The sequence below is a fragment of the Lactuca serriola genome, chromosome 5 (genome assembly GCF_051521515.1).
Source record: "Lactuca serriola cultivar US96UC23 chromosome 5, Lser_US96UC23_V15, whole genome shotgun sequence".
Lineage (NCBI taxonomy): Eukaryota > Viridiplantae > Streptophyta > Magnoliopsida > Asterales > Asteraceae > Lactuca > Lactuca serriola.
In genome coordinates, this window is record NC_136412.1 from 213,936,474 (window position 1) to 213,945,185 (window position 8,712).

An 8,712-nucleotide genomic window follows, 5' to 3' on the forward strand; every position below is an offset into this window, starting at 1 on the left:
AATTGTAATTTTGGTTGTTGAAAAATGAAAAAAATTGTTTTGAAAATTACGTTGTTACATCGCTTCCTCCTCATCATCATCTATCTATATTTTTTGCTTTCTTTTTCAGCATACAGTTTTTTGCAAAATGGTTCTTGCCTCCACAACAATGACAATCAAATCCTGAATCTCCAACAACTTTCACTTCTTTCTTTGACTCTTCTGACTTCGACCCCATCTTCGGTTCCTCCTTAGCCTTTTCAGCGCTGTAACTTCCCTGTTAGTTTTGGTTCTTGTTGGCTGGGAACTTTCTTTTAATGAACTTTCTAGGATTGGAGACCATCATGGCATATTCTTCACCAGTTAGATCATAGTCAGCAAGATTCAATTCCTCTTCTTCTTCAACTGAACTCTTCCCTTTTGAAACAAGGGCTAACAAACCCAAACTAGAAACCACATTCGTTTCCTTAGACAATGCATTTTCATGGGATTTCAAAATTCCCACCAGTTTTGCTAGAGAATACGATTTGAACTGTTCATGTGCTTTAACAGTGGATACGACAGCCATCCATTCAGATCTCAAACCGTTCATGAATGTAACCTTTTGTTCTATAACCTTCCTTTCGATCCCATGCTTTATCATCTTACTTAAAAGATGATTAAAGCGATTAAAAGCCTGAACCAGCTTCTCTTCGGGCTTCTGTTTGAAATCACCAAATTCAGAAAACAAAAGAGTTTGAATGGAATGTTCCATATCTTCATCAGTGGAATACAATTCTTTTAGCCTGTCCCATATTTCTTTAGCAGTAGCACACGAACTCACCAAACGAAAAGTATCTGACTGCAGAGCAAACCTAATCATCCTCAAGGCCTTGATGTTGCATTGAAACTTTTCCTTCTCGTCTTGAGGAATATCTTTTACATCGTTAACAAGCTGGCTGTACTCCTTCTGAGTTTTGACAATCTTTGAGGTGCTTGAGTGAGTGAATGGGCCAGCTGTGATTGCTTCCCAGATCAAGTACCCATTATCTTCTGATCCAATCACATAATCTTCAAAATGATGCGTCCAAACTTCATAATCTTGAGTATACAAGATTGAAATCCTTGTAGTTGAACCAATGTTGTTAGAGATGTTGATCGGATTGGATTGAGAATCATCCATGGACATTGTGATATCGTTTGATCGATTACCTGTTTTAAAGACCAGCCATGTAATTTTATCAATTACAGTAAGACTGACGATTAATGAGATACGTCAATATGGAATGACGACTCAATTAATATCAATCAATGCGGAATTAAAACTCTAATAGCTTCTTCGACAGAAGATATATATATATATATATATATATATATATATATATATATATATATATATATATATATATATAGTTTAGATTATAAAATAAAAAAATATAAAATATGCATAAAATGTGGGATTATATATAACATTGATTAGATTAAAAAAGAAAAGAAAAAAGGAAAATAAAAAATACTATGCAAAATAAAGTTTCAAATGTATGTAGACAATAATATTTATAAAAGTCATCTTAATTTGGGTTTAAGAACTAAACGTGGTTTTCGTTTTATTCAAAATATGGTTTTGGCGTGAATAGCAACACTCTACCGGGAATAAACAAAATAAACAAAGACACTATTAGTTGTTTTAGTTAAAAAAAAACTTAAACAAAAACCTCACATAATACAAATTTCCATAAATGAGATTTTTAAAAACATTAAATAGACACTATTATTTGTTTATGTTTTTTATTTAGATTCTTTTGTAAATTTTTTTAACCAGACATTAATTTTCCAAAATAAAAATCTAATTTATTGAAATTTATATTATTTATTTTGCATTAAAAAACCCCGATCTCTGAAATAATGTAAAATGACGAAAATATCCTTAAAATTCGATCGTTAGCCTGTGTTGCGGGACAAAGACGAGTCCGCAAAGGACCCACTGCAGCAGGGCCTTGCCAAATCTCGGGCCTCCATCGGTTGCAATTAATACATATATCTATATAAGGTTTGATGGTATATATAGTAATATATTAAGCAGAAAAGTTCTCAAGATACCTGCGATTGTGATGGTTGATTAGACAGTCTTTTAAGGGGGTATGAAAGGCTCGTTTTCGAAACTTGTCTTTAGTTTTTGTGGCATTTACATTTTTTCTATTCTCCTACTTCTAGGTGGGAAATGACCTCACATGTTTTTTTTAGGGTCTCTGTAAGAGGAAAAAAACCTCGTATTCTCTTTGAATTGATGAGAAATAGACTTATTATGGTAATTAATTTTTTGGTTTGTTCACATCTGGATAACTATTTTTTTTTTTATATATTTAGGTAACAAACTTTTTAGAAGTGGTCACATATGACCATTATGACCGGCTGTAGGTTACATCCGGTTATAATGATCATATGTAAACACTTTCAAAAAGTTTGTTACCTAGATGTGTAAAAAAAAGATAAGTAAATTACACGAATGGTCCCTATGGTTTGGGTATTTTGTGCGTTTGCTTCTTAAATTATTTTTTAACTCGGATGATCCCTACTGTTTATTTTTGTCGTGCGTTTGGTCCCTGTCCCACTAGTTATCATCTCATCTTTCATCCTCCTCAACTTCTATTTCCTTTCCATCTTTAGGAGATACAGACATGTGGAGCCTATTTTTTTTTTAATATATAAAAAATTAATACATAAATAAGAAAATTAATTAAAAAATAAATTAAAAGGGCACAATAGTCTTTTGAGGTAAGACGGGGACCAAACGCACAACAAAATTAAACAGTAGGGTTCATCCGAGTTAAGAATAAGTTAGGGAACAAATTAAACGCACATATTATCCAACCATAGGGACCATTCGTGTAGTTTACTCATAACTTGTCGACTTGTTTAGATTTTGATAATTATCTTTTTTTTACACATCTAGGTAACAAACTTTTTGGAAATGTTCACATATGACCATTATGACCGGATGTGACCTGCTACAGCCGATCATAATGGTTATATGTGAACAATTTCAAAAAGTTCATTACCTAGATGTATACAAAAAAAAGATAGTTACCAGATGTGAACAAACTGAAAAATTAATTACCTTAATAAGTCTATTTCCCTAAATCTATTAGTTTCCTCCAAAGTCCCGAGGCACTTCTCAATTCTTAAGAAGCAATTAAATCGTCTTCATAAATGATAATGAGAATATGCCTCTTGATTTCTGTTTTTTATTTATTTATTTATTATTATTATTATTTTTTTTAATATTTTGATTGCTCATTGATTTCTGATTTCTGAGATGGATTATGCCTACTATCAATAAACACTTTTAGGTATTACTTCATGTTTTTAGGTATTAAGTCAAGTTTTTAAAAAGCAAGTCACATTTTAATTTATTAATCGCAATTTATGTTCTAATTTATTGTAACTGTTTTATTTAATATTAAATGTTTGTGTTTAAAAATATATAACTTATGTAATATGAAATGTTTATATATTAAAAAATGTACTAATTTATTTAAACTTGAAAAGGAAAAAAAATAAATGAGTGATAAGGGTGTTATCACTTCCTATGCAATGCTAAGAAAATTGTGCTAGCAAAGTGGCGGATAAAAAAAATGACATGACAGTAACAAAAATGATGTGACAAAGTACTAGAAATGTTATCATTTCCCACCTTCGGCCTTAGTCAACTATTTTGTCCATTCTGCCCATAGGCACGACTCTCCTTATGTTTTTTAGGACCAACAACCCCCTAGTTGCCTGCTCCTCTACATAGGACCACACTCCCAGTCTCTTTATATTTGATGTATGGAACATATCTTTTGTGTATTTATCTTTTCCCATACATTATGTTAGGTGCTGTTTGTTTTTTCGAAGAAAAAATGTGTGAAGTATGCAGACCACCTCTGTAACCCTCTATAGTAGAAGAGATGGAACAAACGACTGCAACATTTAATAAAAAGTTTGTTTGTTTTTTAACGTCTGCAGACTGCTGCAGTAAGTTAAAGTAAGGTGTGAAGAGGTTTGAAGCAGTTGGTTTAGTACTGCGCCACACAGCACACACGCAACAATTTTTAAGTCAGAAGTCTTCTGAAAAACAAACAACCGCGAAGGGTCAAGTGTTGCGCGTGTGCTGCGCGACGCAGTAATAAGTTGTCTGAAGTGGTTTTTAAAAAAAAAACAAATAGCACCTTAGTTGATTTGGTAATTTATTTAGCTTATATTTATAAGAACTTAAATCAAAGAGTTTGTTATAACTTTACATTTTTAACTATTTATTTGTTTATTAATTTACCAAAATTAGTATTGATGTTGCCTATTGCTATATTCACCATGGAACATGCATTTTTTTATAATGAAAGTTGATAAAGAATTCACACAATAAGTTGAGTGATCAATTTATGAACGGGTATTGGAAAAGATTGTTACATAATATTAGCAATGATGCCCTTATACATTATTAGCAATCATTAAGTTTAAACGTTTGCCAAAATGTCAACTACGTATTCCATTATCCATGATTAATTATGAGCATATTGTTATATAGATAGGAGAGTCTCGTATGTGTGTTGGCCCATGAGAATAATATATATCTAGGTAGATATGATGCTATTAACCTATTATCAAATAGGGAGAGCGGCCAATAATTAAAATGAAAACGTGGTTGTTTTGTTTTTTTTATTTCAGTTTGATGTTACTATTTTTTCCACGTTCCTATCGCTGACTTTATGTTTGCATGGATAGAACAGCCTAGCATGTGCTTAGCGCTCAAATCTTAACTATCTAAGTCCAAATAATTTTGTGTTTTAGATGAGTCATCACGTGTTGTGGATCAATAGTTGCAAAATACCAGAAGTCGTGTTACTAAAGTTAATTTAGATCATCTAATTAGTCAAGTGATCTGAAATTGGTTAGTAAAATCATATTATGTAAACCTGGCTAGAGGGTCGTGGGATAATTAAAAGACTAATCAACCAGGGCTAGAACGTACGTACCAAAACCTCAAAACAATATATAAGCAAATTTCTAACAAGCCATTAGTATAATGAACCGATATTTTTTTATATGGAGAGAAATTCCATTGATAAACATATTATATATAATCAATAGTCGATAAAGAAATCAAGTACAAAAAAGAGGTAGCTAGACGTCACTTGTTTGGTAACTAACAAGCTAATTAACATAAGTTGACGTTAATAATTAACTACCATAACGCATGTAATTATATAATCGCATAAAACACATAAACAGCTAACAACATAGATTATGTAGATTTATTGACTTTTTAAAAAATGACTTGAAAATATAATTTCTCTCTCCTATTTGGCACTCTATTCAACTCTCCATGGGTTGAATGGTTGAATAGAGTGTGGATGCTCTAAGCCACTACAACTACAAGAAAAAAAAGGCCATTTCCAAGAGAAAATTCAAGAGAGCACCCCCTCTTTCGTATCTAAATTCAAGGGCTACGTCTCACTTATCGTACAAAGAGTATTAGCTATAATAATACAAAGACAAATGGCAATCAAGTGTAAGCATTTGATTTGGTATGGATATATGCTCAGAAAAGCTATATATTCACCTTAACCTTAGCAAGTAGCATAAATTATCAAAACGACCTAACCATACTTATCATTATAGTTAGTTTAAGCTTAATTAACATCCTTGGTTAAAATTTTAATAACCTCACTTGTGGTAATTGAATATCGAGAAAATAAGAAAAATGGATTAAATAAGAAAATAAAATAAAATGATGTGATCGAGTTTCATTAACGGAAATAAATAGAAGAAAATAAAATAGAAAATTTTTCTTCCAATTTTGAAAGGATTTGAAAACAATGTTTAATTTTTTTTTTCATTTCTCTCCGACTCGAAACACAAAATACAATTTTCTTGCATTTTCTTTTCTTTCTTTTCTATTTTCTTTGCTAAACACTACTAGAAAACTAGTCCAATAGCTACAACACAATCCGTAGCTATTCCGCAACTATAAGCGAATAGCTAAGGAATTGCTACTGAAAAATGGCTGTAGCATAATGGCCCGTGGCTAAATTATAGCTACGGATTAGCTACGAAATTGCTACGAAATAGCGACGGAACTTTCCGTAGCTACCATAGCTACGGAATAGCTACAGAAATAAATAGTTACAGATTTGCTACAGAATAGCTACGGAAGTGGATAGCTACGGAATAACTACGAAACTAAATAGCTACGGAAATAAATAGCAACGGAATTGCTATGGAAATAAATAGCTACGGATATCTGTAGCTATTCCGTAGCTAATTTCGTTTTATTTAAAAAAAAAAAAATTTAAAAATTTCCAATTTTTTATCAAATACCATATTCAATCAAATTGTAAATCATAACAGCAAAAGCAGCAACATCGAAAAATAGCAAAAACAATCAGCAACACTAAAAACAGCAAACAGCAACAGCAAAAACAGCAACAACAACAATTACTTATTCCCTCGTAAGAGATCTTCCATATTGCGATTGATTTCTGAAATGAAATTAAGCATCAAAAGTGAAATTAGAATAATAAATATTATGCAGGAAACATAAAATAAAATAATAAATAATGAAATTAAGCATAAAAATGCAGTTAGCATTTGGTAATAAAAAACCATTTGATATTGTGGCAAACCGGTGAAAACAAACCAGAAGAGAGCCACTCATAAACAAATGGAGTTAGCAAAATGCATCAATATATGAAGTAATAGATGAAAAAAAATATATGAACAGATGAAGTAACAGATGAAAGACCCAAAGTTCATCAATACTCAAGAACTAAAATCTTTGTACCTGAGGTTGTTTACCAGCTCCTAGAAGTGCAAGTTACATCAATTTCGTCTCATTCTTCACCAAATTTGTTATGCTAGCTAACAGGGAACAAAATGAAACAAACCACAACCAACATCGGTATAAATAAATGCAGATGACATAAATAAAGAGTTCAGTGGTCTAATTTGAAAAAAAAAATTATTAATTTAAAAAAAATACTTTTTTTAGTTTTAATTCAATTAAAGAACAAACTAAATGACCAAATAAAACAGAAATGGAGCAACATAATTCAAAAGTAATACATGATTTGACCAATAACATTATAGTACATAAAAATTAAAAATAAAAATATCAAATAAAATCAGCCAAAAAAAAGTCACAATCTCATAAAAGTGCAAGAGTTATCATAAAACAGATTGATAAAACAAAGATAATCATATATGATTTCAGTTGAAGAGTTATCATAACACAGATTGATAACTCTAATGATAAAAAAGTCACAATCTCTTAAACAGATTTATCATAACACAGATTGATAAAAAAAGTCACAACATCTTAACGAGTTATCCGTTGAAATCATGAGAAACAACAATTAACTAATAATAGCCCATGGATCTTGATAAAACAATGATAACCAATATGACCAATATGATTTCTTAACCAAGTAAGATTCATAAAATCAACCCTTGAATAAAAAAACATACCTGGATTCGAGAGGCAGACAGATGGAGAGGAAAAGAACGTGAACTGGTTCGATTACAATACCTGCAATAATCGACATTTTCAGAATACATTGTGAATCAAAACCTCATGACAACGAACCAGTCAAGGACAACAATTCTAACCAGTCCAAGTAATTACAAGAATACGCTAGGAAGAAATACTAACCTTGAGATGATTTCAATCGATAACAGCTTAAAAAAATGGACAAGATTGTTACAAGGGAACCCTGTCTTACCGATTACAGACAACTACAATACACACAACAAGAAATACTATCAGGTGAACGATTGAGCCGAATGATAAAAAAAGATATTACATAACAGATGAATCTTACCGATTGGTGGTTGCTGAGGCGGCAGGCGGTGAAGGTCGTGAGGAGACCGGCGATGAAGGTCGTCAAGCGAATCGCCCAATGAGAGAGAAGAACGGAGGATCGAACCAGCGGGCATAAAGGTAGGAGGCGGGAGCGGGTGCGATACAATGAAAGAAAAGGGGAAAGTGAAAATGAGATAGAGGGAAATCTAATTGACATTGTCATTGTCATTGTCATTGTTATTATGATGATGAGGATAAATATTTCTTATTTTCGATTTTTCAGGTACCAAACATCGTTTTTTCCGTTTCGTTTTTTTCACACCTCTATTATACATGATTATCTCTATTTCCACCAACTTATAGGTATTAATATCATTCATAAAGTCGTGTGCACATACGGGATCCATGAGTCGTTTAATGGTTTAACACGCTTATGATCTACATTCACATATAAATACGCACAAACACGTATACAGGGCCGGCCCAACTATCTGGGTAAGATGGGCTAAGGCCCAGGGCAGCAAATATTAGAGGGCATCAGTTTAGTATAGCAAGTAGTTGTATATGTATTAGTTTGGCCCAAAATCTTTAGCCTATTACACTGATTTTATGACAAGACGCGAGATGACACCGGAGGCAAAGACAAGCGCAAAGCGTGGGCGCGAAAATTATTGAATCCACCAAATAGAGCTGTAATCGGCATTTTTGATTGGCTGATTGCCAATCGACGCCTAGAACACGAACAATGTAGAAGATCGAAGAGTCCACTGCCATCTCTAAATAGACCTAATCCCAATTTCTAAATCTGATTTCTATTTTATGATTTCTCCTGTTCTCCTATTTATGGTTCCCGATTGCGATTTCTTGTGAGTTGAAGAAAAACTGAGATTGTCAATTTTCTAATTGCTGTTTCA

The 8,712-nt window shown here is 32.2% G+C and overlaps 1 long non-coding RNA gene across 1 annotated transcript; it reads right to left on the reverse strand.

Annotated features, from left to right (window-relative positions):
* Window positions 1-6,272: 6,272 nt before the first annotated feature.
* On the reverse strand, window positions 6,273-7,959 carry LOC145051427 (uncharacterized). The gene is made up of 5 exons (XR_013683619.1): window positions 7,818-7,959; window positions 7,649-7,731; window positions 7,465-7,525; window positions 6,782-6,858; window positions 6,273-6,479 (listed from the first exon to the last, which is right to left on the reverse strand). It is a non-coding gene; the product is annotated as an uncharacterized LOC145051427 (long non-coding RNA).
* Between the last annotated feature and the right edge of the window lie 753 nt (window positions 7,960-8,712).